Genomic DNA, 15,637 nt, shown 5'->3' with positions numbered 1-15,637 from the left:
GGCTTTTAAAAATTGACTGTTAGAGCTTTCAATAGATTTGCTTTTAATGGATTTGTTTCAAATGGCTGTGGGTAATTTAATTGCATTTTAATGATTATTTTCTGTATGTTTGTTTATGCCCTTGTAAGTACTTTTTAACTATATTTGTTTTCATTTTTGCAAGTCATCTTGGATCCCAGGGTTGCAAGAAAAATAAGACAAAATGAATTCCAAATCACTCAATTTTAAAGTCTATATTAGAGAAATACCTTGATTAGACAGAGAAATAAATGTGTCAATTTTGAGAGTTAGTTTTCTTCATCAGGGAAGATATTTAAAAAATTATGATGGTGAGATTTGGAACTACCAAAACATGCATATTTTTGTGATCTTTGAGTTATTCTGATAAAACATATTGCCTTAATAATGCAAAGGGACAACAAAGGGATCCTAATAACAAATTCTGAAATAAGTTCAGGAAAAGCTTCATAGCCCTTCATATGGCCATGAGGGCTCCAATGGGCCTACTGAATTTTAATGAAAGCCGTTTATTCATCCTAAAGCTATACCATAGTACTGTACTCTTTTCAAAATATTTGTGGAGATCTAGTTCCAACCTTTAGCTCTTAACTAGAGTAGACCTAATGAATCAGTGGCAACAGTTATATAAGTCCTGTTAATTCAATAAATATACCCTAGCCTCCAATATCTCACAAACAAAAACCGGGACATGTTCAGTAAAGCAATATCTATGTGTGATCAAAATGGCAAAAGCTTTAATGAAGAAGTGCACACAAATTAGGAGAAGCAGCTGCAGTTTGCTTTTGCCTAACGTCCCTTCTATACAGCTCTATAAAATCCAGATTATCTGCTTTGAGCTGGATTATATGGCAGGGTAGACTCAGATAATCCAGTTCAAAGCAGATAATGTAGATTATCTGGTTTGATAATCTGGATTATATGGCAGTGTAGAAGGGGCCTAAATTTCCTGAGAAGGGCATAGTTCTGTTCCTTCTTCACTCCCCTGCTAAGTTTAGTCAAACTAGTTTTTCACTTTTTACTCATCTTTGAACTCAATATTTAATAACTGAAATAAATTGAAGAAAAAGGGGTAAAGTGGGAGAAGAGCAAAAGTGGAACACTAAAAACAGGTGAGAAAGTAGATCAAAGAGATTAAGCAGGACCATCCCATCCAGACTGGTGCAGTTGGCTGTCATGCATGATCATGCTTTAATTAAGTTTAGCTTAAGTTTTACTCTTTTCTCTATCTCTCATTGGCTTTTTATGCAATGGCGTTTCCATGGCCATTAGAATGTGTAGTTCACCAAGTATTTCTAAATGTGTTACAAAGACTGATCAGTTGGAGCAAAAGCAATATATAAGCTTTACAAACTGACATTCTTTAGTTCCAACTAGGTGCCATCCAGACATAACTACCATTCTTTTTAGGTAGCATAGATATGTTGGTTAGGGATGGTGAGAACTGTAGTTCAACACATCTGGATGGCACCAGCTGAGAGGAGGCCATCTGGAAACAGGGGAATTCAAGAAAGGAAACAATCAGGGCCACCTAACACCAGCCAGCCAAGAATACTCCCACGGAGGAAGCAGCCAGGCTTCGAAGCAACAAGGCCATTACATGCTAATCAGGATGACTCATTGCAGCATCCATACCTTCCCCCAACACAAAAGATTTTTAACACCAAACATGGACAATACTCCACAGGGACATAAACCCCCTCTAGCCTCACTACTTCCTTCCAAACGCAAAACAATAGTAACCAACATGAATAGCACTACAAAGCTTTGCATCAACAGACCCATCCAATCCCTATCTTCAATGAGGAGCACAGCCAAAGTGGAAGTGTTCCGTCCCCCAGGACGATGGTTTGCCTTACCTATTGGTCGTTTGTTTGTTTTCCCTCCTTTACATTTTGTTTGAGCCTCTGGCTGCAAAAGCCTAGGAAAAATGGCTTGGAATCTGCAAGAGCTGGCTGCAGTTTTCTTTGCAGTGATTGGTCAAAGAATGCAACATCTTAGGACCGCCCTTTTTACCAGGGTCTAGTCTCCATTTTGGAGCTTCATTCTGGCTATAGTCTTCCAACGTGCTGGAGCTGTGCAAGGCTAACTGGGACAAATCATCCTCAAAACCAGGCCAATCTAAGCCTATCCAAATTAGATAAGTATTGAATTATATTGATCTGGAATAAGAAATCTAGTTAGAGGAGCAGGGTTATTCTGTCGCTTCTAGAACTAATCTTTGCTGTAAAGATAGGGAAGGAAAGAGTTTCTCCTTCTAATATAGGCAGCGTGATTAGGGTATAGTGGTTTTATAATCACCTTTGCTTTCTGGAACCAGGGATAATTCTGTACCTAAAACCTATAGAAATTTGTTTCATTTTCTGCAACTTTAAGATCTGTGCCAGGTTTACAACCTTGTATGAATAAACATCCTTTTTTGAAGTTATCCAGACTCAGTCGTTCAATATCTATAGGACAGCTTATAGGGATTTGCAGTTCGCCCGGATAAAGGACAGCACGTTTCAGTTTTATAGTTTTTTATTGTCCGGCGGACGGCACAGTTTTGAGGTAGATCAGCGGTTTTTCCGCTTGAGCTAGCTTGCACGGCTTATAGTTTTTTATAGTTTAGGAAGTTTAGTATAGGCCGCGGCTTTTCCGCCTGAGCTCAGTCTGCATACCTAAAGACTCTACCAGCGTCTGAGGCAGTGGAGCCCGCTCTCAGACCTGAAGGAGTCAAATAGTGGGGCTCTATTTCCTTGCTATTTGGCTCGCGTGTGCGCACGTGGCCCAGTGGCTTTCTGGGTTTGCACAGGCTGTGCAGTTCCCAGCAACGTCCAGGGCTCCCTCGGCGGTAGACCTCGAGCCGCGGAGCACCAGCGACAGTTCTTTGGCTGGCTCTGAGGCGTGAAGCCCACCAGAACCAGGCTAGAACCTGGACAGGCCTGGCAACGCTGCTGCGAGTTCGGCCGGAGCACTCGGCCGGCTTCGACCTGCCTCATTGTCCTGCGGTGGTGACCTGCCTCATCGTCCTGCGGTGGTGACCTGCATCATCGTCCTGCGGTGGTGACCTGCCTCATCGTCCTGCGGTGGTGACCTGCCTCATCGTCCTGCGGTGGTGACCTGCTTCATCGTCCTGCGGTGGTGACCTGTTTCATCGACCTGCGGTGGTGACCTCCCTTCACAGCGGGGAGGAGGCGTCTTTTCTCTCCTCCTTTCCAAAGCCAGCCTCGGTGCTCCTTCGGCGGCAGGCCTCGAGCCGCAGAGCACGAGGTGCTTGAAAATTTGGCGAAGTCGCCATTTTGGCAGTTTACGTCACTCGGGCAAGGGAGGTATCAAGTGGCAAGTTGCTGTCAGTTGGCATTTTGCAGCTTGCCCACTAAAATCTGGCGCCAAAGGTCACAATCTTTGTAAAGTATAGTTACTTAGTGATATATATTGCTATGGTTGAGTGTTGTGCATTGTATTATATATTGCATTTGCTTTTATTGTAAATTTACTTGCTGGTATGTTGTATTTGCTTTTGTTGTAAATTTACTTGCTATTAAGAATACATAATGTCTATGCAATTTCGAGATGATACAGATGGTATACCTCCTTCTGAGGCTGAAAGTAGGAATGAAAGGCCCCAAAGGATAAAGCACCCTTCAGCCAAGATGCTAGCCCATCTAATAGATGAAAAGGAGCTCCTCCATGTGAGGTTAGGTTCGGCATGGGAGCGCATCACAACATTAATGGACAGAATTGAGAGCTTGGGTATTACAAGGGTGCCATCCATATTACAGACAGACCTTGAAGAGACCTTCGGTATTTGGAGGGGTTTGGTGTCTAAGATAGTCCAGGTCCTCGAGCGCATTAACGCCAAGGATTCAGAGTTAGAAATAGTGAGTGTCTTAGCTGACACTAATGAGAAAGAAAATAAGGTGAGGGCAATTCTAGATGCCTTGGAATTTAGTTCTCCACCTGTTAATCTAAGGTCTGAGCCAAAAGGAAATCAGTCTTCCTTATGCAGCCATGAGACCAATCTTTTAAAATCACCTGCTGTGGCACTTAGTCTTAAGTCCAACCGCTCTAGCCAGGTATCTAAGCTAAGGGAGTGTGCATCATCTAAACATAGCCACTCTAGCAAGTCTTCTGCTGCTGGGAGTGCCATCTCTTCCCTAGCTGCCTTGCACATTAAGGAGGCTGCGCGTCTGAAGCTAAAGAGCAAGGTAGCGGGGGCGGAGGCTGATGCTAAGGCAGCTGATCTCACCCTTCCCTTTAAAGAAGAAGAGCAACGACTGCAAATAGAACAGGCCCGTAGACAAAGCGAAATGCAAATGGAACAGGCCCAAAGGCAAGGTGAAATAGAAATGCTTAGAATAAGGATGGATGCTACTGCCAAAAAGGTAAGGGCTGAGACTTTGGCCAAGGCCCTAATTGAGCCACTCACAGAAGAAAATGTAAGTCAGTTGCCGAAGCAGGACCCTTCTTCCAAGGTGCTTGTGCATCTTAATAGCTTAAACAGCCAGTTTTCGGATGAGGAACAGGAAGACTTCTCTCCTTACCCAGAGCAGGGCCCCAAAGTCACTTTTGAGTTTCCTGCAGAGCAGAGCGTCATAGCGGGGAGCTCACCCTTGCCCGAGCTACCTGTGCCTCCTGCTAAATCCCTAGGTCAGTCAATCAGGGCCTCAAGGCCAAGTGCTAGTTGGCCCTTACAGACAGCTGCACAGGGAGCCACCGATTCGTCAGTGGTCGATGTCATCCCTCCAAGAGGCCAAAGGTTGACGCAAGGTGCACGGTGGGAGTCCACTCCACAACAGCAAACTCCTCAATTGTTCCCTTCGACGCCAGAGTCCCAGCTTGTCTCCATCATCAGAAGCCCCAGAAGAGATCTTAAGGACAAGGGTGTCGAAAAGTTTTCGGACAAGCCTGAGGAATTTCTTCTCTGGAAGGCCACCTTCCAGAGAGCAATCAGAGACTTAAAGTTATTACCTGAGGAAGAACTGACTCTTCTGGCTGCATGGTTGGGCCCAGCCTCATCCTCACAAGTTAAGAAGATCTACGCAGCCCACGTAGCCGATCCCGACAAAGCCCTGGAAAAGGCCTGGGCCAGGTTGCAGCAGAGGTATGGGGCCAGCACAGAGATTGAAGCATCTCTTATGGACAAGCTCCAAAGGTTCCCAGCTTTGAAACTCAAAGACTTCAAACTCTTGTGGGACCTCAGCGATCTCCTTACGGAATTAGAGTCGGCCAAGGAGAATCCAGAACTGCCCGGTTTGAAGTGCCTCGATCAGCACCTGTCCCAGAGGCAGATCTTGACCAAGCTGCCCTTCACTTTGCAAGAACGCTGGGGACAGGAGGTCTTCAACTACAAGGAGGCCCACTCCCAGGCATACCCTCCATTTTCTCATTTGGTCCAGTTCATCACCAGGGCGGCCAGAGAAAGGAATGATCTGCAGACGGGCCTCCCCACCTTATACCAAGGGACCCAGCCAGAGAAGGCACCTGAAGTGGACAAGAAACCACCTAGAGAGGCCAAAAGACCGGTTAGTGTTAAGGCTGTTGAAACTCAGCACAGGGCCAACGAATCCAAGTCAGAGGTGAAGGAGGTGCTCTGCCCCATTCACCAAAAGCCTCACAGTTTGGCCAACTGCCGGGAATTTGGCAAGAAGCCTTATAAAGAAAGACAACAGATTGTACAGAAGCTGGGCGTATGTTTTAGGTGCTGTGGAGCAACTCTTCACTTTGCATCCAACTGCAAAGAGGACGTCAAATGCGCAAGGTGTAACAGCCTTAAGCATTGCACCGCGATGCACAATTCTGACGCTGTCTCCCGCGCCAAAGGGGACACGTCTTCCAAAGAAGGGTCATCTACTGAAGCCACCAACATGCAGGCCGCGTCACGGATGCAGGAGGATGCTCCATCGGTCGCCTGTACTGAACTATGCTCTGACGTGCACCAGTTCAGAGTCTGCCATCCCATCTGCCTAGCAGATGTATATCCAGCCAGAAGACCTTGGCTTAAAAAGAGACTTTACGTGGCTTTGGATTCACAGAGCGATGCCTCCCTAGCTACTCCAGAGTTCTTCCGCATGTTTGACCTTAAAACCAAGATGGTCGACTACACTATGACTACGTGTGCAGGAAAAAAGAAGTTGCAGGGTCGCATAGCATCTGGCTTCGTTGTCTCCTCTTGCGACCAGAAGAGACAGTTCAAGTTGCCAGACCTGATTGAGTGTTCCTCCATCCCTCGGAACAAAAAACAAATTGTAACTAGAGAAGTTGTGGAGGCTCATCCACATTTGCGACGGTTAAAGAATGCCATACCAGCCTTTCAGCCAGATGTGGACATTGCCCTTCTGCTTGGTGCGGACTGTCCGAACTTGTTCTATGTGAACGACCAAGTTAAAGGACCTCCAGGTGCACCTATCGCACAACAATTGCCATTAGGCTGGACAGTCATAGGCCCAGTGTGCATAAACAAGATGCACCCACCATCGTCGTTGGACTCCAATCAAGCACAGGTGCTTAAAGGTGGACGTCCTACACTTGTGCGCAGTTGCCTAAGTCACATCTCAGTCTACTGCCAAGGAATAACTCCAGAGTATTCCTCCACCTTCAAAGTCTCTGAGAGAGACGAAGCCATAGCGCTCTTGAAAGATGAGCAAAGGTTCTTGGACAGTATGAATGCTCAAGTCTCACGAAGTACAGAGGGAAATTGGGTAGCTCCTTTGCCCTTTAAGTCAGATAAGCCCACTTCGCCAAACAATAGACACATGGCAGGGAAAAGACTCTGGTCCCTAAAGAAAAGAATCCATCATCAGGGTAGAACTCTAACTGAGGCAGCCCTTAGAAACGAAGGTCTGTGGGTAGTTAATGCCAAAAGGTTGGTCAACAGTTGTATTTTCAAATGTGTTAAATGCAGGCGCCTTAGGCGAAACTGTCAAAGTCAGTTGATGGCAGAACTACCTCAGGATAGGACTTTGACAGACCCACCCTTTTCCCATGTGGGAATCGATGTGTTTGGTCCTTGGGAGGTTGTCACTAGGAAAACCAGGGGTGGTGTTGTAAATAACAAGAGGTGGGCAGTTTTGTTTACTTGTTTAGTAATACGAGCTGTCCATATAGAAGTCATAGAAGGGATGGACACTTCATCATTTTTAAACGCATTAAAAAGGTTCATAGCCCTCAGAGGGCCAATTAAGTCAATTCGGTCGGACTGTGGCACCAATTTTGTAGGTGCGACCAAAGAACTCAATTGTGTGTCTAGGCTGGGGAGAGACCCAAAGGTTCAGAACTTTACGAATACTGAACAAATTATGTGGACTTTCAATGTTCCTCACGCCTCCCACATGGGTGGTGTTTGGGAGAGGATGATTGGTATTAGTCGCAAAATCCTTAATGCCATGCTTTTGAGTCATAGGTCATTGACGCATGATGTTTTGGTGACACTTATGGCGGAAGTTACCGCAATTATCAACAACCGGCCGCTGGTTCCCCTTACCAGTGACCCTGAGAACTTACAACCACTGACTCCTGCACTTATTTTGACACAAAAGGTGCCAGGATGGAAGGACATCATGTTGCCAGTTCCGGACGGAACTCACCGTGCCCTGTGGAAACAGGTGCAGTCCTTGGCCAACCACTTTTGGAAAAGGTGGAAAGCTGAGTACTTAAGCCAGCTTCAAGCTAGAAGAATCTGGCAAAGCCCACAGGACAACATTGAGGTTAACAACGTTGTGTTGTTAAAGGACAAAGACTTGCCCCGCCATGCATGGCCCATGGGCATTGTATTAAAGACCTTTCCTTGCCCGGACGGTAAGGTCAGGAAAGTTCAATTAAAGACTTGCAACAGAGGCAAAGTGTCCATTTTGGACAGACCAATTAGTGACCTCGTGTTGCTTATTGGAGATGTTTAAAGTTCTAGTGTTTGTATTGTTGTGTATACAAAGGTGTTTGTATGTTTTTGATTGGTAAATTCCCACATCCTGGGAATTTAGCGGGGAGTGTTCCGTCCCCCAGGACGATGGTTTGCCTTACCTATTGGTCGTTTGTTTGTTTTCCCTCCTTTACATTTTGTTTGAGCCTCTGGCTGCAAAAGCCTAGGAAAAATGGCTTGGAATCTGCAAGAGCTGGCTGCAGTTTTCTTTGCAGTGATTGGTCAAAGAATGCAACATCTTAGGACCGCCCTTTTTACCAGGGTCTAGTCTCCATTTTGGAGCTTCATTCTGGCTATAGTCTTCCAACGTGCTGGAGCTGTGCAAGGCTAACTGGGACAAATCATCCTCAAAACCAGGCCAATCTAAGCCTATCCAAATTAGATAAGTATTGAATTATATTGATCTGGAATAAGAAATCTAGTTAGAGGAGCAGGGTTATTCTGTCGCTTCTAGAACTAATCTTTGCTGTAAAGATAGGGAAGGAAAGAGTTTCTCCTTCTAATATAGGCAGCGTGATTAGGGTATAGTGGTTTTATAATCACCTTTGCTTTCTGGAACCAGGGATAATTCTGTACCTAAAACCTATAGAAATTTGTTTCATTTTCTGCAACTTTAAGATCTGTGCCAGGTTTACAACCTTGTATGAATAAACATCCTTTTTTGAAGTTATCCAGACTCAGTCGTTCAATATCTATAGGACAGCTTATAGGGATTTGCAGTTCGCCCGGATAAAGGACAGCACGTTTCAGTTTTATAGTTTTTTATTGTCCGGCGGACGGCACAGGAAGATCAAGTTTACCCAGAAACCAAAGACAACACTGAAGCCAAGCAATGTTCTATCGAGACCAAACTTGCGGAAGATAACAGACTTTCAGTACTACTGCAGTTTGTAAGTGTTAAGCAGGCATGATGTCGAAGTACACACACAACCTTATGCATACTGAACATAAATACAAGCATATAAATATATTAAATACCAACACTTCCTCAACAATTTTTTATCAATACCACCAGACTACGCCACAGCACCATGTGGCCAGGCACAGCTAGTGTGTGTGTATAGTAAGGTAAAGGTTTTCCCCTGATGCCAAGTCCAGTCATGCCTGACTCTGGGGGTTGGGTGCTCATCTCCATTTCTAAGCCGAAGAGTCGGCGTTGTCCGTAGACACCTCCAAGGTCATGTGGCCGGCATGACTTCATGGAGCGCCATTACCTTCCCACCGGAGCGGTACCTATTGATCTACTCACACTGGCATGTTTTCTAACTACAGCTGGAAAGTACCACAAGGGCCATCTAGTTCAATCCCTACCATGCTGGAATACACTATTAAAGTATTCTAGAGATACAGCCTTCTAAACTCACTTTAAACATGTCCAAAAAACAAAAAAAAATTCACCAATCCAAAGCAGTTTGATCCACTGTAGAAAGAGGTTTTTCAGCGCTGCAGTTCTTCCTAATGTTTAATTTACCATAATTTGAATCTACTGGTTCATGTTCCATTCCCTGCAACAGCACAAAACAGGCTCATCTCATCTTCCATGTAACATTTCAAATATTTAAAAGTACTATCATATCATGGAGATCTCAGTGGCGCAGTGGGTTAAACTGCTGAGTTGCTGAACTTGCTGACCGAAAGGTTGGCAGTTCAAATCTGAGGGGTAGAGTGAGCTCCCGCTCTTAGCCCCAGCGTTTGCCAACCTAGTAGTTTGAAAACATGCAAATGTGAGTAGATCAATAGCTACCGCTCCAGCTGGAAGGTGACGGCATTCCATGTAACCATTCTGGCCACATGGCCTTGGAGGTGTCTATCGACAACGCCAGCTCTTCGGCTTAGAAATGGAGATGAGCATCAACCCGCAGAGTTGGACATGGCTAGACTTAATGTCAGGGGAAAACCTTTACCTTTACCTTTCACTTTCATATCACCTCTCAAAACTTCCCCAGTTCCATTGGAAAATGTATACAAAAAAACATTTTGGAAAGAAATGTATGCATTCCAAGAAATGGACTCAAAATTAATCATGAATTTTCAAACAAGAAAATGAAACACGTATTATGATATGCTAATGGGCATCTGAGAATTGCAACGATAATGGTTTTCTATATGTCATTGAATTCAAGTTCCCATCAGTCCAAGCCATCACTGCTACAGACAATTGTGGGAAGAATTATATCGTCTCATTCAGAAGAAGTTGATAATGGGCCAGACAACAAAATTATCTTTCCATCTAGAAATTCATCTAGATGAGCTGCTGGATTGTGATGAGCTTCACTAAAATGCATTTAACCCAGCCTGCATATTAGCTCACCATTCCAATTACTTTATCAGAAATCTATTACCATTTTTATCTTCAGAAGAGCTAAGATGATTTCCCCCCGCCCTCCTTCTTCCTCCCCCAAGCCAACACAACTGCAATTTATTTTTATAGAATAAATTGCTATAAATTAAGTTAGCAACAGCATAAACAGAGGTAATGGATCCCTGTCTCTATAGTAGCAGCTGATCATGTTATGCAAATGCAAGATGTCAAGTCTATTTTTGAGTTTATTCTGTGGCTGATGAGTCTCTTTCAATGTTCTCTCAGTCACTTTAGTTTTTCTTTTCTTCCCAAAGCCTCAGGGATAGAGTTTTTTTAATCCTGCCAGTTCCTCTAGATGAACTTATATAGAGCCTTGAAGGCTATCCTATTTGGCAAATTTATTTATTTCAAAAAGAGTGTTTTGTTTAGTTCAAAGAAATATTATGGGGTTAAGTACATGCATACTATCATCATCATCATCATCATCATCATCATCATCATCATCATCATCATGATACCATCATTAGACATGGCACTTTACAAGTAAAAGGAAAACGGAACAGCTTCCTGTCCTCAGGCTTACAATTGAATAGAGCCTGACAATCTAATTTGCTAGTGATGTGCAATGATAATAAAACCAAAGATCACAATGGAAAAATTACACAACTATGTCTGATTACAATCCTGGAAGTCAAAACACAAAAGGAATGTGTCTGAGTATGATACAGCAAGAGACTAGACTAAATCAATTTAGGCCTACATAGAGCAGACTCAGTGAAGTAAGGGTATCATTGAAGTACATTGTGACTAACAAATTCCATTCATATCAATGGGTCTGTTCTAGGTAAGAGCAGCACTGTATATAGCCAAATGTGCTGAATATGCATTTTAGAGAAAAGCTCAGAAGCATTAGGGTTTTTTTGTTTTTGTTTTTTTGGAATAGAGCTCACATTATCCCATAACTTTTCCAAGTTCTGATTTAGAGAAACCTTCAATTTTTTTTAAAGGTGGAGAGAGATCTGCTCAGTAATGATGACATTAATACTGTCTGAACTGATTGCTTTAAAGAACCTTATAAAAACAATTCTTACTGATAGACTGGATTGTAGGAAACTTGAGAAAGTGGGCTAGTGCTCTATTATATTCCCTAAAACATATAAGAGTTTATCTCAAGTCTTAATTTCAAAACCCATGTCATGGCAATATGTTTATTAAGCCAGCTCAAAGTCACAAGCTTCTGAAATCTTCAAAATTTCTGCCAACTCTTCTACATAGACACTCAGATTCAATACACAGCTACTGGGCGACAGGAGCTAGGGCAAAAAAACACCCCACTGTTAACTTTTAGATAGAAGTTCTCATCACATGCACAATGGTGGGCTAGTATGCTTGATTGCTTGTGTAGGACCTAATTCAGAGAGTGGCTTCTTGCTTAGTGATATAATGGTACATTTTGAAATTTGGACCATCATCTTGACAGTTTCTGAAGTAGCACCCCTGAGGAGAGTCAGAAAGGCAGGCAGATATGTTTGTTTGCCCGTTTAGTTATTTATAAAGACATTTCTTTGGAAGATTTCTCAAGCTGATGATTCTTCCCATTCAAGATTCAGCTACCCCCAAAATAATTTGGATTGCAGTTGCAGAATGCATTAAAATAGGTTGTTGTTCATAAAAACACCATTTCGTAGACTCTCCTGATCCACATGGCTCAGGGCTTTGACCCTACAAACACTGGTCCCATTATGACACTATAATTGCTCTGCCAACAGAAGGACTGTCATAACATGGCTAGGAGGTTTGTTAACAACAACAATAAATTTGAATGATCAATATACAATCCAGCCCCCTTAATGGATTGTCACCTTGTCATGGTGAGGGGGCTTGTGTGTTCCAATGAACCTGCGGGCTTAACCACTGAGTCATGCACTCCCAGGGGCGGGGGGAAGGAGGCTGCAGGGGAGGTTCCAGACTTAGCACAATCCGAAGACCTCAACTGCAGATCAGGCAGAAGATAACATGTTACATGTTACAACAGCTGTGAAGGCAGAAAAAGGCTGCAACAGATTGAGAAGCCACAGTTGTCGTGTTAACCACATCACTGGTTGGGACCCTCACTTTGTGAAGACTGTGTGTTGATCAGCTGTATACTGACCTTCACACATTTAAAAAAAAACTCATGCACAGGCACAGACCCATAGCCAGGATTTTGATTTGGGGGGGGGGGGTGAGTCTGAATGAGAGAAGATCTACCCTAGCAAACCTTTTGTATCGTTATCCCAATACCCCCATGCATATGGGATATATTGAGCATCGTGCTCAGATCATGATATGAATAAACATAACAGTTTAAATATTAAATGTAAGGCCTTCTCGCAGACCACCCTGAGAATTTCGGGGGGGGGGGGGGGGTGAAGCCCCTCAAGCCCCCCCCCCCCCCCCCCCCCCGGCCCGGCTACATGCCTGCACAGGCATTTTCCAAGAATACTCGGACAACGAGGGATCACCTAAGTAAGTAAAACGAGTAAGTAAATATTTACCACGCATACATTTTACACAGACCTATTATATTGGTTTTTTAGCCCCAATGTTTACCCCCTCCCCCATTTCTATATATAACCATAATATCACCTTGAGCATAAACAATCACATCTGATTTTAGAAACTTAGCAGAATCAGGATTGGTTAGTATTAGGATGGAATATCCAGGTAGGGCTAGGTAAGAATCCCACCTGAAACGCAGGATAACTGCCGTCAGAGTGTTGGATGGACCAATAGCCTGACTATGCATGACAGTTTCCTCTGTGTGTGGTTGTATATATACAGCTGCCAACTTTGGATAACTTAATGAATTTGATGGAGCGGGCTTTTCTCCAGGTCAAAAATGCCATAGAAAAACCATTTGTCATTAAGATCTACAAGAACCTTTATTGGTTTTGCTGAGACTAACACAAAATACCATCTGAAAGTTATCATGATTAATTTCCTTCAATGTCCAGCCATAATGATTTACATGAATTATGGAAAGGTTGTGTATTTCCAAGAAACTGGCCAGAAGTGAAGCAACTGAGATCCAGTGGCATAATTATGTTAAATTGCAGCTAACTAAAGACTGAGTTCTTGGCATAAAGTATACCAGAACCCTGTGTCTCTCAATATAATTGTTCCAATTTTCCAGTGTCTGAAAGCTAGTTAAAGGAAGCCATTGTGAGATATGGTAATACAGTGGAGAAAATACATACATTTGATTAAAAAGAAACCTTTCTTCAATAAAGCAAATTCGAATTTAATGCACACTTTCAAGCTTAAGGACGACTTCCAGTGTTTGGAAGGTTGCTTGTGTTCTGCTGTGATTATATGTTAGGCATGAAAGAAAATGGGTACTGCAATTTAACGATTACAATAAGAACTGCTGAGTAAGAGATACAGAAGAAAACTGGGTTAACAGCACCATCAAGGGGACACTTGAATAAATACAACAGGGTTTTATGCTTATTTATCCCAGCTAAAAGAAGTTAAGAGTTGCAGTGATTACTCAGACTTGGTTTTGTTTGTGAGGGGGGTACCAGATACTTATAGCATTTTATACTGGATTTATTTTACAGACATAAAGGCACAGAGATAAATCATCTCAAAATACCAAGTCCACTGTTCCTACAGGCTACATGCCTGCACAGGCATCTTCCAAGAATACTCGGACAACAAGGGATCACCTAAGTAAGTAAAACGAGTAAGTAAATACTTACCATGCATACATTTTACACAGACCTACTTTTTTAGCCCCAATGTTTACCCCCTCCCCCATTTCTATATATAACCATAATATCACCTTGAGCATAAACAAAACTCATGTGGTCTTTAGAAGTTGTTGGACTAAAACTTCTAGTACTCATTCTTGGCTATACTCACTACAACTGCTAAAAGGGAGCATAATACTCACGTCTGCTTATAAAATGGATGAGCATGTATAGAGAAGAGTCTGCTGAAAACATTTTCTATTTGGAGTAATGGATAAACCTAAATCCAGTTTAAAGATAACAAAAGAAAGCATAATCTTTGAAATCGCTAGCAAGCTAAAAGTGAGTCCCTGACTACAGACTCTGTGAAGATGTCCATAGGTCAACTGATCATATCTTTCTTCTCTAGGGATGTATAAGACAATCAGTACCCATGTTTCACTAATAATTCCAACAAAAAACATAATCTCTAGCAATCTGCACCACCACTGATTCTCTTCCTTCAAAAAAAATCCCTACTCATTTCTTGTTACCAGATCTTGTGCTGAAATCTCAGTGTTGGTGTGTCTAGCCCCTTCTACACAGCTGTATGAAATCCACATTGAACTGGATTATATGGCAGTATGAACTCAGATAACCCAGTTCAAAGCCGATATTGTAGATTATCTGCCTTAGGATTCTGGGTTATATGGCTGTGTGGAAGAGCCCTCTGATACCCATTTCCTTTAATGTGATACTCCTTCCCCTTCCTTTGCTTCCTGGTGCTTTTTAATTGGGTGACAGTGGTGTGGTGGAGCATGCTGTTTCGTGTACCTGATTCCATGTACAAATAGGAAAACTGATATGAATGTGTTTCCTGTTAAAAATCATCACATAAATTATCAATACCTTCATAAGGCTTGCTGTCACTTGCTCATGTGTTTCCTAGGATCTTCTGCATGCAAAGTATGCACTCTCTTCAAAATGTACTTTATTTTGTTACCAACATCATATTCAGTACAGCAAAATTTTCTGTTACTTTCTAAAAACAAAGAATCAGACTGAAAATTACAGAACTCAGGGATTGGAGACTTCTTCTTAGGGCCCTTCCTCACAGCCATATAACCCAGAATATCAAAGCAGCATTGAGGTTTCAGCACACGTTCTGGCAAAACAAATATCCCTGTACCAACCACATCCATCTCTTTTTTCATTTTAATAAAAAAAACATTAAATAATTTGTTTTACAAAGTGGTTTTTAATACATATTCTTCTTTAACTTTATTGTACTAGATTGTTTTCAATTTGCCATTGAATTTGCTCAAGATTCAGGCTAGCTTCTCCCATTGACTTGGTTATCACTTGCAAATATGTATAGTGTGCACTGCACTCACTCTATTGTGTTCACCTGTACTAAATCAGCAAGCCCATCATAGATTACTTTGCATATTGCCACATCACATTCCTTTTGTTCACACCCCTCTTGGGGGTGAGCCATTATACAGACAAACACTTCAAATCAACAAATGACAGTTTATTGAATTTCCCACCACCAACAACAACCAATCAGAGAAGCTGCTCCACAGAGTCCTCAACCAACTGAAGGACAGATCCTAGCCAGGATAGTTTTCAACCAATCAGCTATTGGCGCAGGTGTTCTGAATAGCTGTCAAAATGAATTTATAATGCTCTGTATTCTCTACT

Source organism: Anolis carolinensis, chromosome 5 (genome assembly GCF_035594765.1).
Source record: "Anolis carolinensis isolate JA03-04 chromosome 5, rAnoCar3.1.pri, whole genome shotgun sequence".
Taxonomy (NCBI): Eukaryota; Metazoa; Chordata; class Lepidosauria; order Squamata; family Dactyloidae; genus Anolis; species Anolis carolinensis.
Note: the sequence above shows the minus strand (reverse complement) of the source record.